The sequence below is a fragment of the Chroicocephalus ridibundus genome, chromosome 20 (genome assembly GCF_963924245.1).
Source record: "Chroicocephalus ridibundus chromosome 20, bChrRid1.1, whole genome shotgun sequence".
Classification (NCBI taxonomy): domain Eukaryota; kingdom Metazoa; phylum Chordata; class Aves; order Charadriiformes; family Laridae; genus Chroicocephalus; species Chroicocephalus ridibundus.
In genome coordinates, this window is record NC_086303.1 from 4,540,214 (window position 1) to 4,554,457 (window position 14,244).

General features: G+C 66.3%; 1 protein-coding gene across 1 annotated transcript in view; it reads right to left on the minus strand.

The window, feature by feature from the left end:
• The window catches only part of PLEKHA6 (pleckstrin homology domain containing A6), a 47,249-nt gene extending 33,490 nt beyond the window's left edge, over nucleotides 1-13,759 (minus strand). The window contains exon 1 of the mRNA XM_063356373.1: nucleotides 13,603-13,759. The gene's annotated coding sequence lies outside the window, so the exon portion shown is untranslated. The remainder of the gene's footprint in view (nucleotides 1-13,602) is intronic.
• Between the last annotated feature and the right edge of the window lie 485 nt (nucleotides 13,760-14,244).

Genomic DNA, 14,244 nt, shown 5'->3' on the forward strand with positions numbered 1-14,244 from the left:
AGGGTTAGTCGAGGGGAGCAAGCACAGTGGCTGCCCTCCCCAAGGAACTGGTTTTCTCGGTGCCGGGAAGAGCCCGAGGCTTGTGCCGAGTTTCCAGAGGGCAGAGATGGGCCGATGCACAAGAAGAGCAGTCGGGCGCCGGAGAGGTGGGAGATGCCTTCGCTGGGTGCCTCCGGCGGGGTGGCTCCTGCTTCCCTGCGGGGTTGGGCCAGGGGAAGATGCTCCGCACGCATGGAGACCAGTGCCCCCAGCCCCATCTGGCCCAGAAGTCACTGGGAATTGAGGGAATGGACAAGAGAAAGTGATCACAACCCTCAACTCCTTAGGAAAGCAGTAAGTGGAAAAAAGCCACTTGACTTGACTTGCCCCGATGCGTTCTCCCTCCCCATACGTCCCCCTGCCCCAGCAGGATGGAGCAGTCACTGCGCAGGGACCGCAGAGGTGATGTCCCAGCTACGCCGGGCATCGCCAGAAGCTGCTAAAGGTCCCTCCTTGTCACAAAATTAATTAGTGGCCCTGCGGCGCTGGGATGGAGTGAAGGACATGCTGCCGGGAGGAGGGAACGCTTTGCTCCAGACCGGAGCCACCCCTAGAGCAATAGGGGAGGACGGAGCAGGATGGTGCCAGGATCAGGCTCAGCTACAAACCCACCACCCTGCCAGCGATGGAGAGCAGCGGGGGGATCCCTCCCGTCTCCCGGGCACCCCCATGGATGGCCGGGAGCATCTGAATGGAAACCACAGCCATTCCGTGCTGCGGAAGACCCACAACAGCCACACGCTGCTGCCGGCTGCCAACCAGGGGCTGCGGCACCCACCGGTGCCCGGCGCCGGAGCATCCTCCGGCACTTGCAGGGTGTCACCATCCCTCCCGGCTGCCCTGTGAGATGGCAGCGGCTGGGCTGGAGGGTGTCGGGAGGAAGGGGCTTTTGCAGGCTCTGGGAAAACACCGGGAGGCACGGCAGGTACAGCAGAGGGTTGCTTTAAAAAAGCCTTTCATGAAACGGAACAAAGCAAGGGACGCAGCCGGGTCTCTCCCCCAGGACATGAGGTGATTTTAAGCAGTGCTTCCAGGAGATCTCAGCGTTATTCCCCAGCCAGCTCAGCACAGGGCAGGGACGGCAGCTCCCCCAGGCTTCAGAGCCAGCCCCATGGCACAGGGCAGGGGCACAACTGCTCCCGGCCAGGAGCCGCCGGGTGGGCAGGAGGATCCCGCCCCGCATCCCGGCTGGAAGCGTGGAGCTGTGTAATAGGGCGCTTGGGTGCCTCTGCCCCACTCCCAGCTCTGCCAGCCTTATCGTGCTGCCACACCTTCCATTTAGCTCCTTGCAAAGGAGTTTAACCCCTGGCAGAGCGCAGCCGGGCTTTCCCGCGTGCCGTGCCATGCCATGCCCGGTGGGACGTGCTGCCCGTCCATGGGCACGGTGCAAACGCTGACATCCAGGGCGGTGTCCCCAAGCCCCTCTCCCCGCGAGCGCTGGCCCCATGAGTGGCTCTGTGGCCGTCCTCCAGCAAAGCCCGGCTCTCTGGCTGCCCCCAGCGCTGCGCAAACCCCTCCAGCACCTGCATCCCCTTTGCTCCAGCCCTGGGGGCTCTTCCTCCATCCCCCTGCTCCCCTCCTTACCCCCAACCATGGGCCAGGCGGCGAGGACAGAGCACCCACTGTCGGCTCAGCCTACCTGTTCTCCGGGCGCTGCCGGGGCCACGGTGCCGGCCGCGGGGTGGGCGGTGGGCTCGGTGCCCCGGCGGGGAGCTGGTGGGGAAGGGGGAGAAGCGTTCAGCCGCCTCCGAGAGCTGCCACGTCCGAGCGCGGCCCGGCTGATAAGCGAGGTCTGAAATCTGAAACTGTAGGTTGGCTCCTTCCTATATAAACAGGCGCTCGCTCGCTCGCTCGCACACACACACACCTCCCCGTGCGCGCCGGCTCGCACGCCACTCCCGTCGCTCCCGGCCACGCCAGGCACCCGCCAGCCCTCCGCCGGGGACGGCCGCGCCGCCCAAGCCCCCCGCCACCAGTCCTGCTGCCAAACGCACTGGGGCCGGCTCAAAGCAAAGCCCGCCGCTGGTTGATGTGGGTATTTTCATTTCCCAGACAGCTCTGCCTCCGGGCAGCGGGAGCGGGCTCCGTGCTTTGGGAAAGGGACAGGAACCCACCGGCGGGCACTGGCCATCACCTGCCTGGGCGCTAAAAAAAAGCCATGTGGGAAAAGCAAACAGTACATTTTTTAACCTGATAAAACAGGTCAGAGGGACTCAGCACCACGCTGGATTAGCTGACGGGGCGCCTGCGGTCATAGAAAATTTCGGTCCCCCTCGCCCACCGGTAACGGGCAGTGATGCCACATGCATGACCCAGACTGTCCCTGTCCCTGACCCCCTCTGCTTGCCAAGGCCACGGTGGCTGATAGCCAGAGCGTGGCCGCGCCATGCCACCGCGGGACTTCCTTGTGCCAGCGCCACCACGGCCGCGCTTCCTCCAGCGGGAGGAAACACTCAAGAAGACAAAACCCTGCCCTGTTTTCCCCAGTTCTCCAGGCTCATCTACAGCCCAGAACCGGGGCGGCCACATACCACCAGCGAGGCCGGGCTGCTTGCTTCACCCCAGCTCCAGCCCATGGGGCGAGCGGGGCTGTGCCGTGTGCCCTGCTCGGGGACGTGGGGACAGTCCTGGACAGTGCCTGCGGGAAAGGGGAGTCCCAAAACTGCTTTGCCAGCTGGGGGTGAAGCCACTCCATGGCATGGAGAAGGGCACATCCACAAGGACCTCTCCATCGCACGGCAGGACATGGCATCCCCATGCTGGGGAGCTCGGTGCCGAGAAGGGGCAGCTCGTGTTTGGGGGCTGCCGGCTCCGCATGAGCGCGGCCCGGGATTTCCCGGCGCTCCTGGAGCTGGATCCGGGCCAAGGCGTCCCCATCTGGGGTGCAATGAGCCCCACGGTGCTCTGAGCCAGCTCCCCGCCCCGGTTGCACAAGCGGCCCCGGGGCGCTGCCGGGTGCGCACAAACAATAACAGCCTGTTTACGAGCAGGCGGCATCGCCCCAGCCACCTGCCTCCGGAGCTCCTCGCCCCGCCTGATCCCAGGGAAGAAGAGCGGGAGACGCGCCGAAGCCCAGCCCGGCTGCCCGCGGTTCCCCAGGCACCCTCTGCCACTCATCATGCCCCCGGGGGCTGCCACCGGACCCCCCCCACCGAAACGCCACCATGAGGATCCTTCCCGGCACAGGCACCGGCACGGTGGGTCCGCCTCAACCAGCACCCTGACCCCCAGCACCTTGCAAAGGTAATTTGGAAGAGCAAATTTGCCTTTGGAGAGCCTGGATTGACAGGGCGCGAGGGGGATGAGGTGGCCTCGGGCAGGGATTTCCTCCCCAGGGCCACCCCACGGGACTTTGGCCCCACGGCGGGTCCTCCTGCCCCACCGGGACAGCACCCACCGTGCCCCACAAGCAGCCCTGGCACCGGGCAGCACTTCTGCACGAACATCTCCCTTCTCCGGCTCCTCCAGCACACACCGACGTGGCCCAGCAGCACGTCTTGCCTTCTTCCAGCAAACCCTAAACCCACTGGGAAGGGAGCAGAGACCACCAGCAAGGTCTGGGGCTCCTGCCGGCACAGTCGGAGATTTTGGGGGTGGGGGAGAGAAGCCGGGGGCCCCTCCTCGGGTACTTTGAATACGCCACTTCTACTTAAGCAGCTAGATGAGCCCACCGTCGTCATCTTGGCCTAAAACTGGGCGTTTTGCACTTTCTTTTCCTTAAAGAGAAGATGGGATGGGGTCGAACCCGACACGCGGTTCCCAGCTGGTTTTGGCACCATCCATGTGACGAAACGCGCATCCTCCACCCGCCAGGGGGAGGGGGCGGCTTTGTGCTCCCTGCCCCGACACACCGAGGTGGTGGGGAGCCGAGCCACGGGGGGACCCCACAGCGGTGCCCCCCACCCCAAGTCGGGGGACTTGGCCCCCACGGTGCATCCCTGCGCCGGGACACGGAGCATTGCTTCCCCCCCCCGACCCGCCAACCCCCGCCTGAACCCAAGGTCCTGCTTATCTGCAGCACAAGCATGTCTGGTGATAAGCCCAGCGCAGGAGGGATAAGATAAGGCCCCCCCCCCCCCGGCAGCCTCGCTGCTATCACGAGCCCTTCCTCCGGCACAGAGCCCCAAGGCTGAGGGGTGCTGCACCCCCCAAACACCCCCCCCAGCAGCCTCCCCCCACGGCATGGGTGCAACCTCTTCACTTTGATGAGCTTTAAAAGATGCATCACCTTCACACACACGAGTTGCTTGTTGTTTCCAAATCGGACAGTCCACCCGATTCAGGGGACAGGAGAGGGGGGGTGGGGGGGATGCGGGGAAGAAAAAGAAACAAAACCCACAGACCGAATCAAATAATTTGTCCGGGGAAACCTGGCAGCAAAGGCGGCGGGGGGGTGACGGGGAGGGGAGGGGCGCACACAACCCGATGGCATCAGGCTCGCGCTAAAAACTGGAATCGCTAATTATTGCTGCTCAGCCAAACTTAAAGAAGAGATGCTGCCGAGGAAAACAAACCCACAGGACGCGAGAGCAGGGCACGTGGGCTTCACCCGGGGTCGGCACACACACCTCAGCCTTCCTCGGACCACTTCTCCTCCTCCTCCTCCTCCTCCTCTCAACGCATCACCCCTGCCTGCACTGCCCAGAACCGGGGCTGAGCATCCCTCACAGGGCGATGCCACATCCCAGAATTGGAGGACGCAAACCCACCGCAGATGACGGGAGAGGGGCTTTTGGGGCCACCCCAAAGGAGGGGCTCCCCCCTGGTGCCTGTCCGTACCCAGCCCCTTCTCCCTCCCACCCAAACTCGGTGCCTGCGGTGCCTGGGCACAGCGAGGAGGGGGAGGACGGAGTGGGTTGCCACGCTCGGTCCCATTCCCAGGACCTACAAGCAGGATTTGCCAACGCGTGGGCATCCCCACCTCCGGCAGAGCCAGCCTGGCCTTTAAAATAGGAGGACTGAGAAAAAATAAAAAGACCAAAACCAACCCCCCCCCCCCCCCTCCACGCCTGTTTGCCTCCCAGCATCCGTGCCAGGCTATAAATACCCGGCACTCTCCGTTCCGGCTGTGGGGTGCGGGGGGGTTTAAATGGGATCGGATGGAAACAGCCCTATGGGGTGGGAGGAAGGGAGAGGAGCGGGGCACCCACCCGGCAGCACTGGGGAGGGGGACGCGGGGCCAGCCTGGGGTGGCTCTTCCCCTGGGGGAATGCGGGAGCAGGGCACGGTGGCGACAGGTCGGGCAAGCCGGACCCCGCCAGCGGGGTGGCCGTGCCAGCGGGGTGGCCGTGCCACTGGGGACAAGCGGGGGCGAGGCAGAGGAAATCCCCAAAGGGCCCTGGAGGCGGCGGGGCGGGTGCCAGGAGGGAGTGAAAGGCAGCGCTGATAGGCAGCGGGGCAGCCTGCCAGCCTGGCGCGGGCACCGCGGGGACACGCCACCTCCCAGCGCCCCCAGTGCCACCCGCTGGGAGGAGCAGAGCGGGAGGGGGCAGGGGGGCAAGCGCAGAGGAGACCCCCTCTTTCAGGACATCCCGCGCCACATCTCTCCATCCATCCCGCTCCCGGGAGGAGTGGGACCAGCGTTGACCCCACGGCAGGCACCCCCCCGGCAGCCTGCGGAGGAGGATGGGGCTCAGGGTGCGACGCCGGGGGGCTGCGGGGAGCGTCCCAGGGCGGGGGAAGCCCTTTTAAGTGCAGCCCCGCCGCAGGATTGCTACCTCATTACAGAGCAATTACAGACTAATTATATGATGGTAACACCCAAACCCCGATCAGGAAATGGGGCTGTTGGGTGCCAGATGGTGCACGCGTGCACCGGCGCACACACACACGCACCCTCACCCCACGAAACCTCCGGAGCTCTCCGGAGTGGAGACAGGACACGTCAGAGGGAGGCACCTGTCCCGAGAGAGGGCCTTGGCTTAAATCCCCATTGTGTCATCTCTGTGCCTCAGTTTCCCCAGTTGTAGCTGGGCATCCCATTTTAAATGCCAATTGTGCCAGCTCTGTGCCTCAGTTTCCCCCTTTGGGGATGGCTGGGCATCCTGCTCCCAGCCGCCCCCCTGCCTCTCCCCACCATCCCGCAGCCACTCCAGAGGCATCGGAACACCCCTCCGGCGCGACAACCCCTGCACCCCAAAAGCACCGACAGCAGCGCTGCCTCGGCAAGGAGCATCCCCATCCCACCGGCCCCATCCCGCTGGCTTCAAGCCAGCAGCGGGATGCTGCCACTGCACCCCGGTCCCACTGGGCTGGGAGTGGGGGTCCATGCCCCCCCCGCTGCCCACGAGCATCCTTATGGGAGCCGGAGCAGCCCCGAGAGCCCCCTCCCAGCAGGGCCAGGGCTATGGTGGCACCTGGACCAGGGGCCACCCTGCCACCCCAGGGACAGGGCAGCCCTGCTCTTGGCCACCCCAAACCCCCCGTGAGCGTGTGCCCAGGACGGCTCCTAACGGCAGGTGAACTTTAACCGCATAAATAACATTCCTGTTGGCTCCCCGCCGCCACAGCCCTTATCTGTGGAGGGCTAGCGCAGACCTGTCCGCAGCCCGGAGAGGCCACCAGCCCTATCGCCGTGCCCAAGGACGCCAGGGAAGGGGACAACTTGCCAGAACTGTGCGGGGCCAGTGGTCACAGGCAGGAGCCGGACCCTCCCCACCGGTACCCATCACCCCGGTCCATCCCGGGCTGCTCCTTGCCAGGGACCCTCGGGGACAGGGAAGGGGATGTTTTGCCCCCAGAGCCTCCTGCAACGGCAAGTTGTAGGGGGGGGGACGGGACGACAAGGTCACGCCAATAACAGATTGCAGCTAGCAGGGAGGAGACGCCGGGAGGACGGGGACAGGATGCGAAGCAGCAGCGCTGATGGCTGGTGAAGGGCCTGGCATCTCCGGGCGCACGGGGAGAGACGGGAAACAAGCTCTTTCCTCCCCTCCGGGAACTCATCACCGTGATGGCAACTGAGCGTTGGAGCCCAGAGGCCCCGGAGTTTGCACGTCGCCCTCGAAAACCCTCATCTCCCTGACGAGCGGGAGAGCAGCCGGCAGCCAGAGCCCGAGCTCCGGGCGGCCCCCGCGAAAGGTCACTGCATTTGCACATTCACAAAACATGCTTTTTTTTTTTTTTGTTTTTTGTTTTTTTTGAAATAAAAATATCCCGCGCTCGCACGGCAAATACGGCGAACGCGCTGTGGGAAGATCGGCACGACGGAGGAGCCGGGGAACACCAGCCCACCCTGTCCCAGCCCGGGGTGTCCCCCCCCCCAGCCCTCAGCACCCCAGAGGTGGCAGGCTGGCACCGCGCAATTGGCTTTAAAATCATCAGGCGCGGGCGAAACCGGCCGATTTGTATCATTTATATCTCCTCATTCGCTTGCGCCTTCTGGGCCCCGAGGGTGCCATCGCATTTTCAAATTCTCCTAGAAGAATAAAGGCTAGAAAATTCCTTTCGGTGCATCAGGCAGATGGCAGGGGGCCAGGACTTTGGGGGACCTCCTGCCCCCGAGCATCCCCCTGCAAGGTGGGGCAGAGCTGAACCCCCCCGCCAAGGCTGCAGAGCCTCAGCGTGCGGGTCCTGGCCATGGGACCCAGGATGGCTGTGCTGGGGGACACGGGGACAAGGGACAAGTGATGGCGATTCCAGGATGGGGGTGAACAGGGAGAGCAGGAGCCTGGCGAGGGAGCGGAGCTGCCCCCGGCCGTGCTCGCGGCGGGTCGGGGATGCTAAAGCTGCGTGAGCTGCGTTCTCCGGCACCGCTGGGGACAGGCAGCGATGCCTTGCTGCCCCACGCATCCCGGCCTCGTCCTGCACCCTGCACCCCCCCCTCATTGCCAAATCACCCAAGGGTTTTAGCCGGCTGGAAGCGAATCCCTGCAGGATTCACCTCCCGTGACGGCAGCGAGGGGCAGAGATGGCGGTGCAGGAGAGGAGGCTGGGCAAGCGCCCACACCGAGCCCACGCCGGGCTCGCCCTGGCCCACCCCACCTGCGCCGGCTCAGCCCTTTGAACCCGCCTCGTCTGGGCTGTAATTAGCCTTTGCCTGCCGGATCACAGGCACCGCGCCACCCACCCGCAGCTCAGCACCCACCACGGAGGGGCTCGTCTCCCTCCAAACCCTCCCGGCTGCCCGGAGCTGGGGGCACGAGGCTGCTGGGGGCAATGCCAGTGGGACGGAGTTGCGAAGCTGTTCCCCGCCCCCCCCCAGCCTGGGATGCCATGCTCCTCCGCGGGCACACGCACCCCACCCTCACCTCATGCTGAGCACCGTCCCATCGGGGGCTCGGCATCGCAGGATGGGTGCTGAGCCCGGCACCCACCGCATCGCCCGGGTGTGCAGCAGCTCCGCCGCCCGGCCGGTGCCCCGGGAAGCGGTGAGCACGGATGGGGCTCGCCATCGCCGCGCCGGCTGGCGCAGAACCGGCCAAGCAGGGCTGGGAGGCGGCCGGCGCTGCCAGACTGGTCTTGGCTGTTCTGCCGGGTGCCAGCCCGACCCACGGCACATCATCCCCCGGGTCTCTGGGGCAGGAACGATGCTCCCACCCCGGCTGCACCCAGAGAAGCATCTTCCTCTCAGCCCAGCCCGGCAACACCGGCGCCCTCACCACGCGGCAGAGGCTGTTGGCAGCCACACGCCTATCTCCATCGTGGCGCTGGGGTGGCCCTTACCTGGCTGCCAGCAGCCGATGCGAGGGTCCAGGCCCCGGCGGCACCGAGCCACCGTCACTGCTGGAGCAGCCGCGCTGCTGCTGCTGCTGGCGGTTACGTAAAGAAGCCTCCGAGGCGAGCGCTGGCTCCCAGTCCCCGGCGACTGCAGGCAGGCGGAGAGGAACAACAGCCTCTCGCTGCTCGGCACGGATGCACGGCTCTGCCGGCAGCGGCAGCGGGAGGAAGATGGGTGCCGGAGCGGTGCGCGGTGGGAGGACGCAAGAGGATGCTCTATGCTCGGTCACCGAGCCGGCGGGGACAAGCCCCAGTCCTCAACTCTGAGGATGGGGAGGGATGGTACCTGGTGAGACGGTGGCAGTGGAGGGGGCGGCCCGAGCCCCGCATCGGCCGGATCCTGCCTCCCTGCCCCGAGAACAAAGGGCTGCGCAGCAAAGGCTCCAGTGGCCACTTAATTACCAGCGGGACTCGGGGGCTCGGAGCAGCCGAGCTGCCATGGAGTCCCACAGAGCAGGGACGGGGACTCCTCTGCTTGAAATAATCACAGGAGCATCGAGCAGCTGTTTCGAGACCCATCACGGTGGGGACACGGGGTGGTGTAAGGAAACTCCGAGCTGCCCCGGTCTGCCAGGCCGGAGCTGTGGGGCAGGCGGGGGGGCAGGCAGGGAGAGGGGCCAGTGGGACACGGCACAGGGACATCACGGACACGGCACAGGGACATCACGGCGCAGGGGGATGACCAACACGGCACACGGGGATCACCAACACGGCGCAGGGGGATCACAGACTCCGCACTGGAGCGGGGCGTTTGTCGACATGATGCCAGGCGCACACAAAAGCCATCTCATTATCCCCTAATTAGTGCCTTGCCAGCTCCTGCAATTAACACCCGTGCAAGCGGCTGCTGTTGAGGTAAACAGAGGGTTAGAAGCACCCTAGAGAGCTGGGGGGTCCTGGCAGGGTGCAGACCACCCATGGGCACGCACCGGGAATAGGTGGCCCCGGTGCCGAGGTGTCTGACCCACCTCCCCGAGGCCCTGGGGTGCTCCTGCCAGGGCTGGGCAGGGCGCCCTGCACCCTGCAGACGGCAGGAGGGCAGTGACAGCACCTCGTGAGGTTGGTGGCACAGCCCAGAGCATCCCAAGGGAGAAGGGCATCACCCAGCGCCCGCGGCAGGGAGCACCCGTGCTCCGCAGGGAGAGGCGAGGCTTTGTCCCCAGCTCAGCCCGTGACACCGGAGCAGCCGGGGTTGGACTCCAGGCTGCAGGTCCTGCCTCGGAGGCGGCCGGGCCACCCGCCCTCCCGCACAGCGCAAGGTGTTTATGCAAAAGTCGTCTCCTTTAGGAACATCAAAGGAAAAGTAATCGCCCAGGTCCTAAATGGCCTTTCTCCGGCTGACCCAGAAACGCGGATCAGGAGCTGTTCTCATCCTTTAATTGAGAAGTTGGTGACTTTGAATCTTTATTAAAGAGCTTTGGTGAATTCACAGATTAGCGGCACAACCGGCCACTGCGATCATCCAAACCTGATTCCCTGCATACCGCGGCCGGAGCAACCTCGCCCCGCAGCCGCTGCTCCCCGGGGATTCCTCGCCCGGCTCTTTGCCCTGCTGCGGGGTGAAAACCGGAATAAAACCAGAACCACGCTGGAAACCAGGAGGGCCCTAACCTGCCTGCATAAAACCAACCCATTTCTAGGATTTTTTCCAGCTTCGGATGCTGGAAGGAGCAGGCAGGGCTGTGGGGGGGTCGGAGGGACATGTGTCCCCTCCCTGTCCCTGCAGGTCACCTCTGCCTGCCCATCTGCTCAGCATCCTGCGCCGGGGGATGCTCTCCCAGCAGCGCCATGAAATCAGGGGTGTTTTCGGAGGGGAGGGCTGGCAGGGGGAGCGGGAAGGGGTTGCACGGCCCCTGCCGGTGCGGGGCATCCCCCGGCGGCTGCGGAGCTGCCAGATCCTGGGGAAAAACGAGGCTGAAGAGGAGACGGCACATTCCTCAATGTACTATTTCTGCCTGCTGCGGATTATCGTGTTTCAAGCTAAGGAAAACAGAAGGGGGGGATGCTACTACAAATGCCTGAGAGAGGGAGAGAGAGCAGAGCAGCTAAGGAGCCGTGCTTTCCCCTCCAGCGAGCAAAGCCAGGCAGGAGAAATCCCCAGCCCAGCTGATTCCCAGGGGCACAGATGGAGCAGAAAACAAACCCCAGCCCCTGCCCGGCAGCCTCCAGGGGGATTACGCCCCCCACGCTGCCCATCTGGGTTGGTGTTTGCGCCCGACGACGCCAGGCCTGGCCGCGGAGCAGCGGCGTGCACGGGTGTGCGCGCACACAGGCACGCACACGCGTGTGCGCACACAGCCCGGGGCACGGCGAGCCACGGCCAGCAGACGGGGGGATGCTGGTGCATCTCCCCCATGGCAGGGGGCAGCCCCGGGGAGGGGGGACATGGCTACTGGCACCCTGGCAGCAGCCGGCAGCCCATGCAGCCGCTTCATCCCGGCAGCGCCAGGCATGGAGCTCGCCCTCCTGCCTGCTCCTGCCCGTCCCTCCTCTTCCTCGTCCCTCCTCTCCCTCGTCCCAGCCAGCCCAGCGCCTGCTCCCGCCGGTTTCTATGGGAACTCGGCAGGAAAACATGGTTTCTAGTAAGGCCAGCGCCGGCCCCGGCAGCCCAAAGCCAGGTGGCGAGCGGCCCCGTCGCCCGGTTTGCCTCGGGGACCACTGTGCCTGGCCTTGCCCAGGAGGGCAGGGACCCCTCACCACCCCCCTCTCCCCGAGGGGACAGCCAGGGACGTGGGCAGGGTGATGGGGTGCGCGGAGGCAGGATGGCGCTGGTGGCCCGGTGCAGTGGGATGGTTGCCATGGCCCGCTGGGCTCCCCAGCGTGGGCTGGGGGGGCTGGGGCTGCTCCCCCCAAGCAGGCTCCAGCCAAGGCAGCCAGCAACCAGCCGGAGGGGACAGGGTTTGCAGTCACCATGTGATTTTTAGCAGACGCTCAAGAATTTTAATGCCTCGGCCATCCCATCTCCGGGAGTCCTAATCCCAGCTCTGGCTCCCAGAGGGGCTGGCTCGGGGTGGGCAACTGGGACGGATGTCCCCTGGCCATGACTCCTGCCAGGTGGAGGAGGGAAGGGGGCTCCCCCGGGGCCACACAGGGAAAGGGACAAGAGGGATCGGTGCAGATCGGAGCGGGACAGGAGCTCTCCGTGAGGAAATGCCAGGGGGGTTCAGGGGAAGGAATCAGAGGGGCTGCATGCACAGACGCAACGTGTGCACACGCGTGTGCACGGCTGTGCACCGCAGGACGAGCCATACTGGGTGCGACGGTGCAGCAAGCAGCGGTCCCAGCTCCCGCTCTGCGCTCGGCCCGGGGGATGCACAGCGGGATGCACAGCGGGATGCACAGCGGGATGCAGACGCTCTTGACGTGGAGAAGTGGGAGAAATCAACGGGTGCTGCTGACTGCCGGCTGCAGAGCAGCACGCAGCGCCGCAAACAGCCTCGCCTGCCTGGAAGGACACCTCCCCCAGCAAATGCCACCCCGGTCACCTCCGTGCCCGGTCCCTGGCAGGCCTCCCTGCACCCCTCCACACCCCGGGGTGGCCACGCAAACCCTCCCCGCCGCAGCTTCCCTCCCGCCTCCCTGCACGGAGGGATTACACAGCCGCTCCAGCAGCCATCTGGAGAGCGGGAGCCGTCCCCCCCGCACCCAAGGGACCGTGGCACACGTCATGGGCAGGGTGGCGGGGCCAGGCGGTACGGATCGAACCCTGTACACGGGGACTCGGCCCTCCCACGCCACAGCACAGCCCTGGGAGGATGGCAAAGACCCCGCAAAGGGGCGATGGAGGAGCTGGACCTCCCTCCTCAGAGGGGCACGGCGGCTGGAGCTGGGGTCCCCACCAAGTCCCGGGGGGGGATGGCACAGGGTGGCCAATCCAGCCCCTTCCACTGGGGTTTAATAGACTTGTGGCGTATTTAACGTGCCCCATCATGTGACGAATCAGACCCTGTTCCTTCAGATCTCACAGCGGCGCAACAAAGCTGCAATTGACTGCTCGGGGAAGTGGCTGCGGCTCGCGCGCTGTCTCCGGCACCGCCAGACACCTCGATGCAGGGGGGGCCAAGCAAGAACAGCATCTCGCAGGCGACACGCATCCCCGAGGCGGTTCGCCCTTGCTCTCTGCCGAGGAGGAGGAGGCTAGCTCTCTGCTAACAAGCAGGCAGCCAGGCGGGAGTGGCGAAGCCCAGGCAAGCGGTCGGGTCCCCGGGAAGTGCCAGACGACATCTCGGGCTCCATCCATCACAGCCCGTCCTGGCTGTCACCTCAGCAAAGCGCTCAGCCACAGGGACCAGCCCCCCATGCAGGGCTGGGGGTGTCTGGCCCATCTCAGCCCTCAGCCACGATCATGGGGGGTTTGGGGGTGCTGAGCCAGGGCTCCAAAAACCGGGTCTCTCCCCAAGGCTCGGTGCTGCCCGCCCATGCACAGAGCGGGGTCCAAGCCCGGGGGACCCCAGCCTGCAGCCGCGGGGTCCGGGGACAGGAGCCAGCGCACAGCACACAAACACACCGCGGGGACAGCTCTGGGGGTCCCCACGCCTCACCGAACACACCGCAGGAGGGGCAAGGGGGTGCAGGGGGAGCCGGCCCCCCCCTGCGGTGTCTGCAGCGCACCCTGATCCAGCCACAGCAAACCCCGGGGGGGCTGGGACACCCTCCCCACCCCCCACCCCCGGCTGGAGCACAGGTCCCCTTCACCCTCCCCTAAGAAAACACCCCCTGCACAGCTCGCTGCCCCCCCGCGCCTGCCCCATGGCACAAGTCCCCGGTGGGGGGACGCTCTGCCGCCCCGCATCGCCCGGCGAGGAGGAAGAGGAGGAGGAAGGGAGCCGCGCTGGAGGCACTCACCGTGCGGGGAGGGCATGGCCCGGGTCCCCCCCGCTGCCTACGGCCGCAGCATCCTCCCGGCCAGCCCCAGCCCGAGCCGGAGCCGCAGCCCGAGCCCCAGCCGGAGCCGGAGCCGGAGCTGGGCATGCTCGGGGGCCGCCGAGCGGCACGTGATGCCGGGCTGGCACCGAGCACGGCGGGGGGGCCCCGCCCGCCGCCCCCGCCTCGCCGCCCCCCCCGCGCTCTCACCCCCGGCATCACCCCGGGGGTGCGGGGGAGAAGCGCGCCGCCCTCCTCCGGCATCACCTGGGGGGGAGCCGCCACCGTGCGGCCCCCCCCTGCAGCACTTGGAGGGGGGGGCTGGACCACACTGCCCCCCCCCGCACACCCCCCTGCATCCCTGGGGGAGCAGCTTGGACCGTGCTGCTAGCCCGCATCCCTTGGGGGTTGCAGCCCGCACTGCGCTCCCCCCTGCATCCCAGCATCGGGGGGACAGCCAGGACCGTGCTCCCCCCTCCATCCCAGCATCAGGGGGGCAGCGTGGACCGTGCTCCCCCCTGCATCCCAGCATCGGGGGGACAGCCAGGACCGTGCTCCCCCCTGCATCCCAGCATCAGGGGGGCAGCATGGACCGTGCTCCCCCCTGCATCCCAGCATCGGGGG